Here is an 18,770-nt window from a genome sequence, read left to right as displayed (position 1 = left end):
CTGAAGTGACTTAGCAGCAGCAGAGCAAAGGCAGAACAACCAAGAAACTATTCAGTTCAGTTCAGTTTCTCAGTTGTGTGAAACTCTGAGACTCCATGAACTGCAATACGTCAGACCTCCCTGTCCATCACCAACTCCAGAAGTGTACCCAAACATATGTCCATTGAGTCAGTGATGCCATCCAACCATCTTATCCTCTGTCATCCCCTCCTCCTCCTGTCCTCAATCTTTCCCAGCATCAGGGTCTTTTCAAATGAGTTGGCTCTTCGCATTAGGTGGCCAAAGTACTGGAGTTTCAGCTTCAGCATCAGTCCTTCCAAGGAATGCCCAGGACTTATCTCCTTTAGGATGGACTGGTTGGATCTTCTTTCAGACCAAGGGGTTCTCAAGAGTCTTCTCCAACACCACAGTTCAAAAGCATCAATTCTTCTGCACTCAGCTTTCTTTATAGTCCAACTCTCACAGCCATACATGACCACTGGAAAAACCATAGCCTTGACTAGATGGACCTTTGTTGACAAAGTAATGTCTCTGCATTTTATTATGCTGTCTAGATTGGTCAAAACTTTCTTTCAAGGAGCAAGCATCTTTTAAGTTCATGGCTGCAATCACCATCTGCAGTGATTTTGGAACCCCAAAAAATGAAGTCAGCCACTGATCCACTGTTTTCCCTTCAATTTGCCATGAAGTGATGGGATCAGATACCATGATCTTAGGTTTCTGACTGTTGAGCTTTAAGCCAACAATTTCACTCTCCTTTTTCACTTTCATCAAGAGGCTCTTTAGTTCTGCTTCACTTTCTGCCATAAGGGTGGTGTCATCTTCAATTTAAGGTTATTGATATTTCTCCCAGCAATCTTGATTCCAGCTTGTGCTTCATCCAGCCCAGCGTTTCTCATGATGCACTCTGCATATAAGTTAAATAAGCAGGGTGACAATATACAGCCTTGACGTACTCCTTTCCTATTTGGAACCAGTCTGTTGTTCTGTGTCCAGTTCTAACTGTTGCTTCTTGACCTGCATATAGGTTTCTCAAAAAGCAGGTCAGATGGTCTGGTATTTCCATCTCTTTCAGAATTTTCCACAGTTTATTGTGATCCACACAGTCAAATGTTTTGGTATAGTCAATAAAGCAGAAATAGATATTTTTCTGAGACTCTCTTGCTTTTTCAATGATCTGATATATGTTGCCAATTTGGTCTCTGGTTCCTCTGTCTTTTTTATAATGAGTTTGAACATCTGCAAGTTCATGATTCATGTACTGCTGAAGCTTGGCTTGGAGAATTTTGAGCTTTACTTTACTAGTGTGTGAGATGAGTGCAATTGTTTGGTAGTTGAACATTATTTCGCATTGCCTTTCTTTGGGATTGGAATGAAAACTGACCTTTTTCTTCTGTCCTATGGCCACTGCAGTTTTTCCAAATTTTCTGACATATTGAGTGCATCACCTTTTAGGATTTGAAATAGCTCAACTGGAATTCCAAAACATCCACTAGCTTTGTTTATAGTGATGAATCCTAAGGCCTACTTGACTTCACCTTCCAGGATGTCTGTCTCTAGGTGAGCGATCACACCATTGTGATTATCTGGGTTGTGAAGATCTTTTTTCGTACAATTCTTCTGTGTATTCTTGCCAGCTCTTCTTAAGAGCTTCTTCTGTTAGGTCCATACCACTTTTATCCTTTATTGAAGCCATCTTTGCATGAAATGTTCCCTTGGTATCTCTAATTTTCTTGAAGAGGTCTCTAGTCTTTCCCATTCATTTGTTTTCCTCTATTTCTTTGCACTCATCACTGAGGAAGGCTTTCTTGTCTCTCCTTGCTATTCTTTGGAACTCTGCATTTAAATGGGTGTATCCTTCCTTTTCTCCTTTGCTTTTCACTTCTCTTCTTTTCACAGCTATTTGTAAGGCCTCCTCAGACAGCCATTTTGCTTTTTTGCATTTGTTTTTCTTGGGAATGGTCTTGATCCCTGTCTCCTGTATAATCTTCTGAACCTCCATCCACAGTTCATCAGGCACTCATGAATAGTATGAAAAGGCAAAAGGATATGACACTGAAAGATGAATTCCCCAGGTCAGTAGGTGTTCAATGTACTAGTGGAGATCAGTGGAGAAATAACTCCAGAAAGAATGAAGGGATGGAGCCAAAGCAAAAACAATATCCAGTTGTGGATGTGACTGTTGATAGAAGCAAGGTCCAATGCTGTAAAGAGCAATATTGCATAGGAACCTGAGATGTTAGGTCCATGAATCAAGGCAAATTGGAAGTGGCCAAAGAGGAATTGGCAAGAGTGAACATCAGCATTCTAGGAATCAGCCTACTAAGATGGACTGGAATGGGTGAATTTAACTCAGATGACTATTATACCTACTGCTGTGGGCAGAAATCCTTTAGAAGAAATGGATTAGCCATCGTAGTCAACATAAGAGTCTGAAATGCAGTACTTGGATGCAATTAAAAAAAAAAAAAATGACAGAATGATGTCTGTTCGTTTCCAAGGCAAGTCATTCAATATCACAGTAATCCAAGTCTATGCCCTGACCAGTAACACTGGAGAAGCTGAAGTTGAATGGTTCTATGAAGACCTACAAGACCTTTTAGAACTAACACCCAAAAAAGATGTCCTTTTCATTATAGGGGACCGGAATGCAAAAGTAGGAAGTCAAGAACACCTCGAGTAACAGGCAAATTTGGCCTTGGAGTACAGAATGAAGCAGAGAAAAAGGTAATAGAGTTTTTCCAAGAGAATGCACTGGTCATAGCAAATACCCTCTTCCAACAACAGAAGAGAAGACTCTACACATGGACATCACCAGATGGTCAACACCGAAATCAAATTGATTATATTCTTTGCAGCCAAAGATGGAGAAGCTCTACACAGTCAGCAAAAACAAGACCGGGAGCTGACTGTGGCTCAGATCATGAACTCCTTATTGCCAAATTCAGACTTAAATTGAAGAAAGTGGAGAAAATCACTAGACCATTCAGGTATGACCTAAATCAAATCCCTTATGACTATACAGTGGAAGTGAGAAATAGATTTAGGGGACTAGATCTGATAGACAGAGTGCCTGATGAACTATGGATGGAGGTTCGTGACATTGTATAGGAGACAGGCAACAAGACCATCCACAAGAGAAAAGAAACTATAATGCAGAGATTAAAGAAGGATCCTGGTTCTTCCTGAAGGAACATACATAACAATATCTTTGGGTTCTTCTGCCAGAACTAAGGCCTCCACCCAAGTGGAGGATGATAACTTCAGGCTGAGTCCAAGATTCCTAGAGCATCACCCTGTTACCTTACCACCAAGGAATCAGAAGAAAGTCACACACCCTACAGCACTCACCCCAAATTTTGCCTATTAAAATTTCTTCCATAACCACCAGAGTTTGGGGGTTTGGGGACACACGCCAGAGGTTCTCACCTGCAATAAGCCTTTCTCTGTCCCAAATGCCTAAGTTTTGTTTGTGTGACCTCACTTGAGCACAGGCTTTTGCATTCTGTAACACTTGTATCCTTTTACAACCAGCTTTGAGGATCTCTATCTAGGTCTTTTTTGGTCAAATTTTTAATATATGGTAATTTGTTAATTTTTCTTTTATATTTATTAGCATCTTAAACTTTAATTTTTCTTTTTGTTTCTTTCATTCAAAATTTAATGGATTTATTTATTTATTTTTTTTTTAGGAATAAAATCCGTTTTCATGACATCCATAAATCGAATTTAAGTCACGATAATTTTCAACTTTCACCATATGTTTTTAATGTTCATTTATTCTTTCATGCAGAAATTATTTTAGAAAAATGATGCTCAATTTTTTATATATCTCTAAATTGAGCTTCTTGTTTTATTACATTTTGATCAGAATGGTCTTTGCAACATGTTTATTTGGAACTTACTAAGTGTGTCTTTGTGACAGTGTATGATTTTTAAATTATAAATTAAATATCAAAATCAAGATTTTTATACAAATGATTTATAAAACTATGATGCACTCAATCCTCTGCCAAGTCAGTCAAAACAGTATTGCAGAGGTACAGTGTAAAATACTATGGAACTTCTAACTTATTTTTACAGCTCTCTATGATGACCAACTAGTACTTTTCATGTAAATACTGTAAATGTGAGAGATAAAAGGTGATGCTTGATAGACATTTGATCCTTTCTGTAGATTCTGATATTTTCAGAAATCAGGTTGTATATTTAAAGAAATAACTGGTCTATGATTATGTCTGAAATGTTAAACTTTTCCCTTTTCTTCTTTTTGAAATTTCTTCATCAGAGAGGGGACTTTCTACTAACACTAATACTATAAATATCCTTTGCCCTTTTTCGTGGATAAAAGCAGAGATAATTAAGTTTAAGTTGTTCATCACCTCTCTTTCTGTGTGCAGCTTCACAAGCACCCCATTATTGGTTAACTGCCTAATGCTGGAGGATGGGAATTCCTGACACCAAGTGACATCTCATTAGCATGAACAGCTGGAGCCTGAAATGGAAGGCACCACAGGGACTAATTACCTGAAAAGATTTAAATAGCAAATACCTACCAGAGTCTTTCTCACAGAAAGCAAAGCTCTGTTCACTCGCATGTAAAGCCCCTGTATGCCTTAGACTAATATTTGTTTGAAATTTAAATGTTTTAAAGTCTCTTCATTGTAATGTCCTCTGCAAAACCTATCCAGGCCTGTTGCTCATTCCCTCTGTCTTATACTGTGGTATTATGAGCTTAACCTGGCTGGTGTATTTGACGTGGCAGAACTCAGGATCTGTGTCAGTGGAGACCTCAGAGAAGCCCACATATTTTCTCATCACTGCTGTTGTGAGGCAGAAGGAAGCCAGTTGAATGTATTTGACTAGAAGATAATTAAACATTTGTCAGCCACATTTAAACAAGATTTCTGGTCCCAGGGTCTCTGGGCTCTAGAGGTTCTTTGAAGCCCCTGAAATTATAGGTAATATTTTGCGTACATATATCTATTTTTTTTCAGAAGTAGATTCTCTTGAATTATACATATCCTGAAGTATTAAGATGTCCCCAAATAAGTATTACTGTTATATATCCTACCCTCCTCCAAGTATTAAGGACCATTCACCTTATTTCTTATTTTTTCAAATTAGAGAAAAATTATTTGCATTTTCAAAGGAAAAAAACAGATGTGACATATTCTTGAGGGGAATGAGCAGGCTTATCTGATAGAAAGGAAGAGAGAGAGTGGTTATTAGTTTCATAAGGAAGAATTCACTGATACAGGTCGATAATGTCAGTGGGGGAATTTTTTAGCATCCTGTGATAAAATGAGAAAATACAATGTTCTCAATTTTAATGATTGTCTTTTAATCTGAGATTATATTTTGCTGTATTTAAATTTTAAACTCTGAATTCAATTAAATTCCTTTAATTGAATGATAGTAAAGATAGTTGTATAGGGTTTCTGTATATTTTTGTACTCTTATATGGTAAAATTCCCTTGTGGCTCAGCTAGTAAAGAATCCGCCTGCAATGTGGGAGATCAGGGTTCGATCCTTGTGTTGGGAAGATCCCCTGGAGAAGGGAACGGCTACCCCGTCCAGTATTCTGGCCTCAAGAATTCCGTGGACTATATAGTCCACGGGATCGCAAAGAGTTGGACATGACTGAGCGACTTTGACTTTCAGGGTAAAATTCTAAAGAAAAGCCATGCCTTATTTTTCAATCTTTTTTTTTTTTTTTTTTAAAGCTGTGAAACTTGAAGCTTGGGCATTATTGCTCAATGTTCTTCCCACTCCTATATCCTGCCTTTCATATTGGGAGTCACTGTCTTAATCAGTCATCGGTCTTATGGTGATGAACCCTCATTTGCCCAAGAGTGAGTGGTTTCCTGGGACACAGGGCATGCATTTTTCAGAAAAAAAAACACTCAATGAAAACCACAATAAAACTAGTCAGTTTTTTCACTGAGGGGGGAAAAAAAACTTGGTGAAAATTACTGAAATCCACTGATATTAATAAAACTTTATGATTTAAACAATCATCTAGGTGATAGGCATATACGGCAGTGCATGAGAAATATATATCTGTATTTCAAGACAGCAGTATTATATAATGATTTTTTTTTCTTGACTTATTTTATGACTTCTAAGTCATAATTTTGAGTGTATCTGTGTGTGTTAGTTGCTCAGTCATGTCCAACTATTTGATGATTGCTCAAATCACATTGCATTTTATACCCTCATCTAGGCTGATTCTGGGGCTTCTCTAGTGGCTCAAATGGTAAAGAATCTGCCTGGACTCGGGGAGATCCAGGTTCAGTCCCTGAGTTGGGAAGATCCTCTGGAGAAGGTAATGGCTACCCACTCCAGTATTCTTATCTGGAGAATTCCATGGACAGAGGAGTCATGGGGTCGCAAAGAGTCGGACACAACTGAGTGACTAACACTTTCACTTTCTGTTTGTTTGTTTGTTTGTTTTTCAAGCTGATTCTAATGGTACTCATTTCCTAAGCTGTCAAATATTGGATGCTTATGCTTGGGTCATTTTCATGGGAAAAGATAGAAAAGGCAGCAGTGTGATTCTCGATAATCTCCTACCTGTGATTTTACATATTACTCAGTCATCTAGTATAGCCTGCTAACATATGTAAAAAATGCTTGCAAAACAACTTGGTGCTCTTTCAACGTGTGACTATGAAAAAACAGCCTTTGCCATTTTAAGACTGAAAAGATGAACTATTATGTCCTATGATTCACATTATTTGAAGAACTAATGTGTGTAGATACATATAATTGCCATATTTACATAATTATCTACACAGTATAATTTTAAGGTGTAAAGGGTTTCAGAGGAATATTAAGGATAATTTTGTGTGTCAACTTACCTGGGCCATATTACCAACTATTGGAAGAAGTGAAATTTTAGTCTCTCTGTCATATCCAACTCTCTGGGACACCATGAACTATAGCCCAGCAGGTTATTCTGTGCATGGAATTCTCCAGCAAGAATACTGGAGTTGGTAGTCATTCTCTTCTCAAACTCAGGTCTGCATTGCAGGCAGATTCTTTACCCACTGAGCCACCAGGGAATGTCGACTATTTGGGGAAACATTTTCCTGGATGTTGTTGTGAAAGTGTTTTTGAGTGAGATTAACATTTAAATAGGTGTACTTTGGATAAAGGAGACTAGCCTCTGTTATGTGAGTGGGGCTCATTCAATTAGATGAAGGCCTTAACAGAACAAAGACTGCCCTCTCCCAAGCAAGAGGGAATTTTTCCTGCATTTTGTCTGAAAAATGCCTGTGGACTTGGACTGTGGCTCTTCCTTGGAAATCAAAACTGTCAGTATGCTCTGAAGATTTTAGACTTGACCTTCACAATTATGTGAGCGGCCAATTCCTTAAAATAAATCTATGAAAACACATCTTGCTGGTTCTATTTTCTGATGAACTTTAACTAATACAGCAAATATATCTTTAAGTCATTGTTGTTCAGGAACTATTTATCTTACCAGCTCCCCATATTAAAAAGAGTGGGAATTTTTACAATGTTTCAAAAGTGCAAAGTTATAATTAAAAATTACTTTAAATTTGCTGTCCATTCACCTAAATAATGGGATAGTTTGACTGTCTCTTGGGTAGAGTGCCTGAATAGAACTCGCTAAATATAAGAAAATAATGATTAAAAATCAAATATAAAAAACTGGAAATCTCAGGATAAATAAGTAGCAATTTGTTGGTATATCAATACCACACAGAATTTATGTGGACTTAACAGAGGTGTGGTTAGTGAACCTCAGCAAAGATTAAAGTTGGTGTTAATCCATATGAGGACTTAATGTATGAAAGAAACTGAGAATAAGAAAAGACTCTTAAAAAAGGGTTAGATTCAAACAAAGTTCAAAAACAAAGTATTCATCAACTATAAAAAAGAAAAAGGAGTATATTTGAAGGATGGGAATTCTTAATGATTATTCTTGAGTATAGAAACTGAAAACTAACAAGACAGAATTTAAGCTCTCCAAAGTATCAGTCTTGGTGATTGGAAACCTACTGGAAATACTTCAAACCATATTTTCAAGTCATGTTTTTACTATCCAATTACCAAGAGAGCTGATTCATTGGAAAAGCCGCTGATGGTGAGAAAGATTGAAGGTAGCAGGAGAAAGGGGCTATGGAAGATGAGATGGTTAGATAGATAGCATCACCCACTTCAATTCAGTTCAGTCGCTCAGTCGTGTCTCACTTATTGCGACCCCATGAATTGAAGCACGCCAGGCCTCCATGTCCATCACCATCTCCAGGAATTCACTCAGACTCACTTCCATCGAGTCGGTGATGCCATCCAGCCATCTCATCCTCTGTCGTCCCCTTCTCCTCCTGCCCCCAATCCCTCCCAGCATCAGAGTCTTTTCCAATAAGTCAACTCTTCACGTCAGGTGGCCAAAGTATTGGAGTTTCGGCTTTAGCATCAGTCCTTCCAAAGAAATCCCAGGGCTGATCTCCTTCAGAATGGACTGGTTGGATCTCCTTGCAGTCCAAGCAACTCTCAAGAGTCTTCTCCAACACCACAGTTCAAAAGCATCAATTCTTCGGCGCTCAGCCTTCTTCACAGTCCAACTCTCACATCCATACATGACCACAGGAAAAACCATCGCCTTGACTAGACGGACCTTTGCTGGCAAAGTAATGTCTCTGCTTTTGAATATGCTATCTAGGTTGGTCATAACTTTCCTTCCAAGGAGTAAGCGTCTTTTAATTTCATGGCTGCAATCACCATCTGCAGTGATTTTGGAGCCCAGAAAAATAAAGTCTGACACTGTTTCCACTGTTTCCCCATCTATTTCCAATGAAGTGATGGGACCGGATGCCATGATCTTCATTTTCTGAATATTGAGCTTTAAGCCAACTTTTTCACTCTCCTCTTTCACCTTCATCAAGAGGCTTTTGAGTTCCTCTTCACTTTCTGCCATAAGGGTGGTGTCATCTGCATATCTGAGGTTACTGATATTTCTCCCGGCAATCTTGATTCCAGCTTGTGCTTCTTCCAGCCCAGCATTTCTCATGATGTACTCTGCATATAAGTTAAATAAGCAGGGTAACAATATACAGCCTTGATATACCCTTTTCCTATTTGGAACCAGTCTGTTGTTCCATGTCCAGTTCTAACTGTTGCTTCCTGACCTGCATACAGATATCTCAAGAGGCAGGTCAGGTGGTCTGGTATTCCCATCTCTTTCAGAATTTTCCACAGTTTATTGTGATCCACAGAGTCAAAGGCTTTGGCATAGTCAATAAAGCAGAAATAGATGTTTTTCTGGAACTCTCTTGCTTTTTTGATGATCCAGCAGATGTTAGCAATTTGATCTCTGGTTCCTCTGCCTTTTCTAAAACCAGCTTGAACATCTGGAAATTCATGGTTCACGTATTGCTGAAGCCTGGCTTGGAGAATTTTTAGTATTACTTTACTAGTTTGTGAGATGAGTGCAATTGTGCAGTAGTTTTAGCATTCTTTGGCATTGGAATGAAAACTGGCATGAATGAAATGAAAACATTGGCACTGGCATTTGCCTTTCTTTGGTATTGGAATGAAAACTGACCTTTTCCAGTCCTGTGGCCACTGCTGAGTTTTCCAAATTTGCTGGCATATTGTACTTTCACAGCATCATTTTTCAGGATTTGAAATAGCTCAACCGGAATTCCATCACCTCCACTAGCTTTGGTCATCCAATTAATGGGCAACAATTTGAGCAAACTCCAAAAAGTAGTGAAGAGCAGAGGAGCCTGGTGTGCTACAGTCTACAAAGTTGCAAAGAGTCAGACACAAATTAGCAACTGAACAACAACCAAGAGAGGATAGGTAATGTTGGTTTGAGAGAAGAGTAATGGTTAAAATAGAGTAACTGAAGAACACATTCTTTGATCTGCAGAAAAAGATAATCAAGAAAACCACTTGACTATTGGGAAGATTTTCCAGGCCCAGTGCATAGTCTCAAGGACCTGAGTCAAGAGCATGCTTTGTGTGTTGAAGAACAAGGAAGCTGATTTTTGGAATGGAGTGAAGAAATAGGAGATGTTGTCAGACAGCATGGGAAGGAAAGAATATATGTTAGGTTTTTTGAAATTTTTAGGGGCTTTTACTGTCAATAAAATGAGAAAGAGCTGAGGGTTTTGAGTAGAGGTGTTACAGATCTTACTTTTTAAAAATGTCTATTCTGAACATTTTTATATAACGTAAGTAATGATAAATGACCTGCCTCTTGAGAAATCTGTATGCAGGTCAGGAAGCAACAGTTAGAACTGGACATGGAACAACAGACTGGTTCCAAATAGGAAAAAGAGTAAGTCAAGGCTGTATATTGTCACCTTGCTTATTTAACTTATATGCAGAGTACATCATGAGAAACGCTGGGCTGAAAGAAACACAAGCTGGAACCAAGATTGCCGGGAGAAATATCAATAACCTCAGATATGCAGATGACACCACCTTTATGGCAGAAAGTGAAGAGCAAAAAAGCCTGTTGATGAAAGTGAAAGTGCAGAGTGAAAGTTGGCTTAAAGCTCAACTTTCAGAAAACGAAGATCATGGCATCCGGTCCCATCATTTCATGTGAAATAGATGGGGAAATAGTGGAAACAGTGTCAGATTTTATTTTTCTGGGCTCCAAAATCACTGCAGATGGTGACTGTAGCCATGAAATTAAAAGATGCTTACTCCTTGGAAAGAAAGTTACGACCAACCTAGATAGCATATTCAAAAGCAGAGACATTACTTTGCCAGCAAAGGTCCGTCTAGTCAAGGCGATGTTTTTTCCTGTGGTCATGTATGGATGTGAGAGTTGGACTGTGAAGAAGGCTGAGCACCGAAGAATCGATGCTTTTGAACTGTGGTGTTGGAGAAGACTCTTGAGAGTCCCTTGGACTGCAAGGAGATCCAACCAGTCCATTCTGAAGGAGATCAGCCCTGGGATTTCTTTGGAAGGAATGATGTTGAAGCTGAAACTCCAGTACTTTGGCCACCTCATGCGAAGAGTTGACTCATTGGAAAAGACTCTGATGCTGGGAGGGATTGGGGGCAGGAGGAGAAGGGGGCGACAGAGGATGGGATGGCTGGATGGCATCACTGACTCGATGGACATGAGTCTGGGTGAACTCCTGGAGTTGGTGATGGGCAGGGAGGCCTGGCGTGCTGCGATTCATGGGGTCGCAAAGAGTCGGACATGACTGAGCAACTGAACTGAACTGAACTGAACTGAATGGTAAATATTTTATTGTACCTCTCACTTGACATTTTCAAATAGAAACATTACAACAAACAGATTAACTCCAGAATTGCCCTCAAGAGTAACACATTTAGAAAAGAAATTTTGAATCTGTCTTTCCTATAAGTCATCCTATGTCCCACAAGAATCTTAATATTGGGCTCTAAGCATGCAATTCACTGACTTAAAAAGTCACTACTAATTTCTACAACAGTTAACTTACATTTATTTGCCTGATTTTCAACTACCACCAAATTAGTTTTCTCCATTATGTTTCCAAGATCAGGACATTTTTCCACCTTCTTTCCCATCCAAAGACTTGTAATTTCCAAGTTTTCTTTACCAACTACTCCAGTTCTCACCAGTACTGTTGTCTTTCAGCACTTTTATAACCATACCATTTGGACCATACAATATTATAGAAATCTTTCTTCTTCTTCTTTTTGTTCCTCCAGCTCTTGGCTTAACAGAGGGAAGGGAGACAGAGGTAATTCCCCATAGTACATGTCTCCCATGTTGCCTAGCAAGTTTCAGTCTCCCTTATGTCAATATCTTTATTATAAACCTGTTTTACCATCTTAGTATAAACATCACTCTTCCCTATGAATACTATTTGTTGTGTTCCAGTAAAATACTTATATGGTTATTCTTAAATATTTAGAAGAATTAGGGATACATGCCTAATATGGTTTCGGTCATGCCTCCCTCTTTCTACAACATAAAGAAAATATAGATGGTAACAATAACCCGGTGTACGAGACAGCAAAAGAGACACTGATGTATAGAACAGTCTTATGGACTCTGTGGGAGAGGGAGAGGGTGGGAAGATTTGGGAGAATGGCAATGAAACATGTAAAATATCATGTAGGAAACGAGTTGCCAGTCCAGGTTCGATGCACGATGCTGGATGCTTGGGGCTGGTGCACTGGGACAGCCCAGAGGGATGGTATGGGGAGGGAGGAGGGAGGAGGGAGGAGGTTTCGGGATGGGGAACACATGTATACCTGTGGTGGATTCATTTTGATATTTGGCAAAACTAATACAATTATGTAAAGTTTAAAAATAAAATAAAATTAGAAAAAAAAAAAAGAAAGAAAATATAGGTATGGAAACAATAACAAAACAAGTCAACACTTTATTACTGGTTTGCTTTCAGCCTCATAATCCAATTCCAGAGTACTGTCAATTTGTCTAGGCCATTTGAAGGAAACCTTAATTAGCTAACTTAATCAGTTTGCATGTCCTAAAAATAAAAGTAGTACAATTCCCCAATTTATGCTGCTGCTGCTAAGTTGCTTCAGTCATGTCTGACTCTATGTGACCCCGTAGATGGCAGCCCACCAGGCTCCCCTGTCCCTGGGATTCTCTAGGCAAGAACACTGGAGTGGGTTGCCATTTCCTTCTCCAATGCATGAAAGTAAAAAATCAAAGAGAAGTCGCTCAGTCATGTCTGACTCTTAGTGACCGCATGGACTACAGCCCACAAGGCTCCTCTGTCCATGGGATTTTCCAGACAAGAGTACTGGAGTGGGTTTCCTTTGCCTTCTCCCAATTTATAGATTTTGCTAAATCCAAACATGAGACTTAAAATTTACTCCGTGAAAAAAACAAGTATGCCTATTAATAAAAATGTGAGAGTTAGACCTAAGAAAGCTGAGTGTGGAAGAATTGATGCTTTTGAACTGTAGTGTTGGAGAAGAGTGATGGAGAAGACTCTTGAGAGTCCCTTGGATTGCAAGGAGATCAAACCAGTCAATCCTAAAGGAAATCAGTCCTGAATATTCATTGGAAGGACTGATGTTGAAGCTGAAACTCCAATACTTTGGCCACCTGAGGCAAAGAACTGACTCCTTAGAAAAGACCCTGATGCTGGGAAAAGTTGAAGGTGGGAAGAGAAGGGGATGATGGAGGCTGAAGTGGTTGAATGGTATGACTCAATGGACATGAGTTTGAGCAAGCTCGAGGAGTTAGTGATGGACAGAGAAGCCTGGCATGCTGCAGTCCATGGGGTCCCAAAGAGTCGAACATGACTGAGTGACTGAACTGAAACTGAATTAATAAAAACACACTGACCTTTTCGTTTGAGCTGGCAGGCCAGCCTGCCATGGGGAGGGTGAGAGCTCCTGCAGCCACTCACAATGGAGGAACTGGAGCAAGGCTTGCTGATGCAGCCATGTGCACGGCTACAGCTTGCCGAGAACTCCCTCCTGGCCAAGGCCTATATCACCAGGCAGGGCTATGCCATGCTGGTTTCAGATCTTTAACAAGTGTGGCAAGGACAGGTGTACACTAGTGCGATCAGTCAGCGAGCCAAGGAGCTGAACAAGCACCTGACTGCTCCTCCCGAGGCTTTTCTTTGACATTTGGATGATCTGCTTTTCCCACTGTTGAAGGATGCTTCTTGCCCTGGCATAGCTGCATTCTCCTGTGATTGTGTGGCAGAGGCACTGACACTATGGAGGCAGAGTGAGCTTTCTGGCCTCCCATTCTACTGGAATTTCCACTGCACCCTAGCTAGCCCTTTGGTGGTCTCCTAATGTTTGATTCGTCCTCTGATGGGCATGAGTCTGGCATTGCAGTGCCAGGTGAGTGACCTAACAATGATGCTTCACATGATAGATCTAGAGATCCAGGACTACCAGGAGAATGGGGCTATGCTGAGCCAAAACTGGTTGAAGACAGAGCCATTTGAATAGACTTTCTTCTTGGAACAATTTATGGTGGAGAAACTACCAGAGGCATGCGGTGTTGGTGATGGAAGACCCTTCATCACAAATCTGCAGAGTCTGGATATGGCAGTCACCAGATAAAAGATCCAGGTGGGACAGAAACATCAGGGTGCTGGAGATCCCCAGACCTCAAGCAGTGCCTTCTCACAGGGAACTGATAACCAACTTCTGAATCAGCCAGAAGAGCCTATCTCCTCAGCACCATCCCTCCCAGGACCTGAGAAGGAGCCCACAGTTCCTTCAGCCCAATGCAGAGACCTCAGCTCTTTGAAAGTGCAGAGGAAGAAGCTAACAGGGCTCTTCAGTTAACCTGTCTCCATCTCAACTGCTCTGGATGGACTCAGAGAGGAGTTTCCTAGTATCACCTTGGAAGGAGATCCCATGGCAGCAGCATCTCTGACACAGAGTTATCCAGTCAGGGACTCCACCATAAGGGCCAGAAAACTGAAGCTCATGTTGACAGGAATGGCTACTGTTAACAAAGGAATCCTGGCTCCAACCCATTGGGCACTGGCCTTTCTTGTCCAAGTGGAAGACTGTCTCTGGGAATCCCGCACCCTCCCTTCTTTTAGTGAAGGTTCTCTAGACTCAGGATCTACCATGGACTTTAGGTATATGGGGCAGGTCAGCAAAAAGGCACAACGTACTCAAGAAGCCTTGTCTGTCTTTCCAAAGAGTCCCTAGCTACTCCCAGATGCTCCTCAGAGACCAAGTACTCACTTTCCTGAAAAAACAAAACAACAAACAGAAAAAACACATTGAAATCAGAAAGGAAAGAATGTATGGGCAAGTAGTACTATTTAATGCTTCCAAATGGGTAACTTAGATGTCAGTACCAACCTTCAACCAAGTATAGGCAGCCAGCATACCCCAGTAACTTCTTGAATGACACAAAATCCAAAGGAGAAAAAAACCAAGCCTGAACCAAGCCTGACCCTTAATCAAGATCTTTTTACCATAGATGCGTATAATAAAGAGAGCTAAGAAAAAATATGTTATTAATACATGCTGACTTTGTAACAAATTTAAGATCTCTACCTTTTAAAAAACTGATTTGACCACCTGTGCTTGAATCAAATTGATCAAAATTAGTTCTTCACTTCTCCTGTTTTAAAATGGGGAGGATTTGCCTTTAATCTTCACTGGGGGTGAATTAGAGTGGGGGCAATTAATGAGGAGTGGAGGAAGATGAAAGAAGACTTGAGTGCTTCTTAAAAGCTAATTGTGTATTTATTCAATCACATGTTGATTAGTTGTCATTAGAGCCTGTTATTTATACTTCAGGATAAACTAGATTTAGTTTTTTTAAAAAGTCACCAAGTCGTCAATAATAAATATTTAATTCAAAGATTTTGTTATTGTATTTTTTATTACATGTGAATGTATGACCAAGTTTTCATTTATAATTATTATAATATTTGGATATAATATATATTTATTCAATTGTCTTTCAAACCACAGAAAAAAAGCTATTTTTCTTTCAACAACATATTTTTGTTGCAGATATTAAGGCAATTATCATTTTTATCTGGAATTTCAGTGTTAATTTTTATTTGTTCCCAGATAGAATTTGGAGTTATTTCATCCTTCAAATAATTTACTGTATTGTACAATTACAATAGCATGACAATTCCAGGTCTTGGTTCACTTACATGAGTTTAAACTTTGTTTTAATTCCATTAGAATATTTTTTAAAAATGTGCTAGTCATGGTTGAGACTTACCTACCATCAGCTATGTAAGAACTTGGAGCACATTGCACAGCTCAAAATGTATATATTTAATATCAGTTCTACCAATTCTTTGTCTTTTAATAATCTAGTTTTTATTTTTTAGAACACCTTAAATGCATTTTTAGGGATATTTTGCTTAAAACATCTTTTTTTGATTCTTAGGTGGCTATTAAAAATGTCTTCATATTTTTCCACAGTATTACAATTTTTAAAAGTCTGGCATTTATAAATAACAAAAAGCATTTTTATATTTATTATGCAGCATAAAACTCATTTTCCTATAGATTTATACTATTCTGATTTCACTTAGATTATTATTAAATGATACTACTTTAAAATAATTAGGGATAGTAATATTGCATCATCTGTTAGTTACGCACTAATTTTTGACCCCAAATTATTTATATTTGCTGTTTGGAAGAAATGTGATTAAAATTCATGTCACTAAATTTATATACGTTTTAGAGCTGTAAATCAAATGGATTTATATAGCTTTTTCTGAGTGTTACTGCTTCAGAAGATTCAGCTTTTGACAATCTTTTTCACATAGCTCTATTAAGTAATAGCATCAAATTGAATAATCTAAAACATTCTATCTTATGCTATAGTACTTTTCAAAAAACTAATTCACTAAACATCTCAGTTGCTTTACATCTTGAGAACATTAAGAAGTGTGCTGACTTATTCAAATTGTTTCATGAATTAGCTCTAATAAAAGATGATTTGTGAGAGAAAACTTTAAAAAATTTTATAAATGTAACAAAATAAAATCATTTCAAATAAATAAAACACTTTTAGATTGCAATTAAAATAAATTATACCTAATTTATTTGTAAATGTCTCATACCTGGATTGGGCTTCGCTGGAGGCTCAGTGGTAAAGAATCCACCTGCCAATGCAGAAAAACACATTTTCAACAGGTAGTCTGGCAAGATCTCCTAGCAAAGGAAATGGCAACCCACTCCATTATTCTTGTCTAGAAATCGATACAGTCCATGGGGTTGCAAAGAGTCAGATACAACTTAGCAACTAAACAACAACTGGATTATAGTTAAATACATAAAAACACAATTATTTCACATAACGGTGTTTGTGTTGCAGGGAGTCTTACGCTGATTCAAGATTACTACTCTAACAAAGAATCAAAAAATCAACCCTTGCTCTTTTGTAAGCTCCCACAAATAGTCAGAGGTAGATGATTATAATATTTCACATCAGATTTCTTTTTGAGAATGCTACTGCTGCTGCTAAGTCACTTCAGTCGTGTCCGACTCTGTGCAACCCCAGAGACGACAGCCCACCAGGCTCCCCCATCCCTGGGATTCTCCAGGCAAGAACACTGGAGTGGGTTGCCATTTCCTTCTCCTATATTCTATATTTTGAGAATATACATAGGAAACATTCTAAAAAGTTTTAAAAGAATATGCTTATAATACTGTATAAATTATTGAAAATAATAATCATAAACATGAAGTGAAAGTCACTCAGTCGTGTCTGACTCTTTGCAGCCCCATGGACTATACAGTCCATGGAATTCTCCAGGCCAGAATACTGGAGTGGGTAGCCTTTCCCCTCTCCAGGGGATCTTCCCAACCCAGGTCTCCCACATTATAGGTGGATTCTTTACCAGTTGAGCCACAAGCGAAGCCCAAGAACACTGGAGTGGCTAGCCTATCCCGTCTCCAGAGGATCTTCCCAACCCAGGAATCGAACTGGGGTCTCCTGCATTGCAGGCAGATTCTTTACCAACTGAATTATGAAGGAAGCCTAATCATAAACATAGAGCAAAATAAATTTTAAAATGTATAAAAATAAATGTATTATGACTATTAGATATTTTTCAAAGAATTCAAAGTTGGTTCAATGTAAAATAAGTAATTCATAGTTTCCAGATCAAAATTTTCCCATTTATATAATTTAATAATCAAGTTTAGCAAATATACTGGATGTGTAATCAAAATGAAAGGGCCAATTTCATTATCATACACCTGCAAGCAATAGATAGAAAATGTATTTAGAAAAAATGCCTGTGAGGGATGCTGTGATATACTGTCCATATTCCCCTGCATGAATGAAGCACTCCTTAAGTAGCCCAGCTAATGAGTTTTGTGTTCAAAGACAGCCTCTGCTTTCATCTTCTTTCACAGATTGCCTCAGTCAAAGAAAACCACTTCTATCAGGCTCACACACTTCCCCAGACCCTCATGTATAAGGACTGATCAATAGGAGTATTAAGACCTAATCACCCGGGACCTGGTCTCCCTTTAAGGCCACCTGGTCTCTCTTTGTCTAATATTTGGATCCCACCCACTCAATAGGCTCCATACCACAGTTCAGGCTTTTTTTTTTTTTTCTGTCATGGTAACATTTATTTTGAGAATTTTCCAGACTCTAGTTCCACAAAGCCAAAAGACTCCTTAAATTGATATCCTCTCGTCTTTGATGGGTGTGCTGTATGTTCAGTCACATCAGGCTCTTTGCAACCCCCATGCACTATAGCCCACTAGGCTCCTTTGTCCATGGAATTTTCAGGCAAGAATACTGGAATGAGTTGCCATTTCCTACTCCAAGGTACTCTTCCAGAGCCAGGGATCGAACCTGCATCTCCTACACTGGCAAGCAGACTCTTTACCACTGTACCACCTAGGAAGCCCTTTTGATGGGTGGTGCAGTGGTAAAGAATCCATCTGCCAACACAAAAGATGCAAGAGACATGGGTTCCATCATTGGGTCAGGAATATCTCCTGGAGAAGGAAATGGCAAACTACTTCAGTATCCTTGCCTGGAAAATCCCATTGACAGAGGAGCCTGGTGGGCTACAACCCATGGGGTCTTGAGAGAGGCAGACGCAACTATGCATGCATGCACTAATGATAGATGCAGTGATATTATTTTCTCCCTAGTCAGTCTTCTCTCTCTCTCTCTTTAGTCACTAAGTCATGTCCAACTCTTGTGACCCCACGGACTATAGCTTTCCAGGCTTCTCTGTCCATTGGATTCTCCAGGCAAGAATACTGGAGTGAGTTGCCATTTCCTTCTCCAGAAGATCTTCCCGACCCAGGAATTGAAC

The 18,770-nt window shown here is 39.2% G+C and overlaps 1 pseudogene; it reads left to right on the top strand.

Annotated features, from left to right (window-relative positions):
* The first annotated feature begins 13,377 nt into the window (after positions 1-13,377).
* On the top strand, positions 13,378-14,277 carry LOC109576307 (non-homologous end-joining factor 1 pseudogene; annotated as a pseudogene).
* The last annotated feature ends 4,493 nt before the right edge of the window (positions 14,278-18,770 follow it).

Source organism: Bos indicus, chromosome 2 (genome assembly GCF_029378745.1).
Source record: "Bos indicus isolate NIAB-ARS_2022 breed Sahiwal x Tharparkar chromosome 2, NIAB-ARS_B.indTharparkar_mat_pri_1.0, whole genome shotgun sequence".
NCBI lineage: Eukaryota > Metazoa > Chordata > Mammalia > Artiodactyla > Bovidae > Bos > Bos indicus.
Note: the sequence above shows the minus strand (reverse complement) of the source record. Positions and strands in the feature narration are given on the sequence as shown.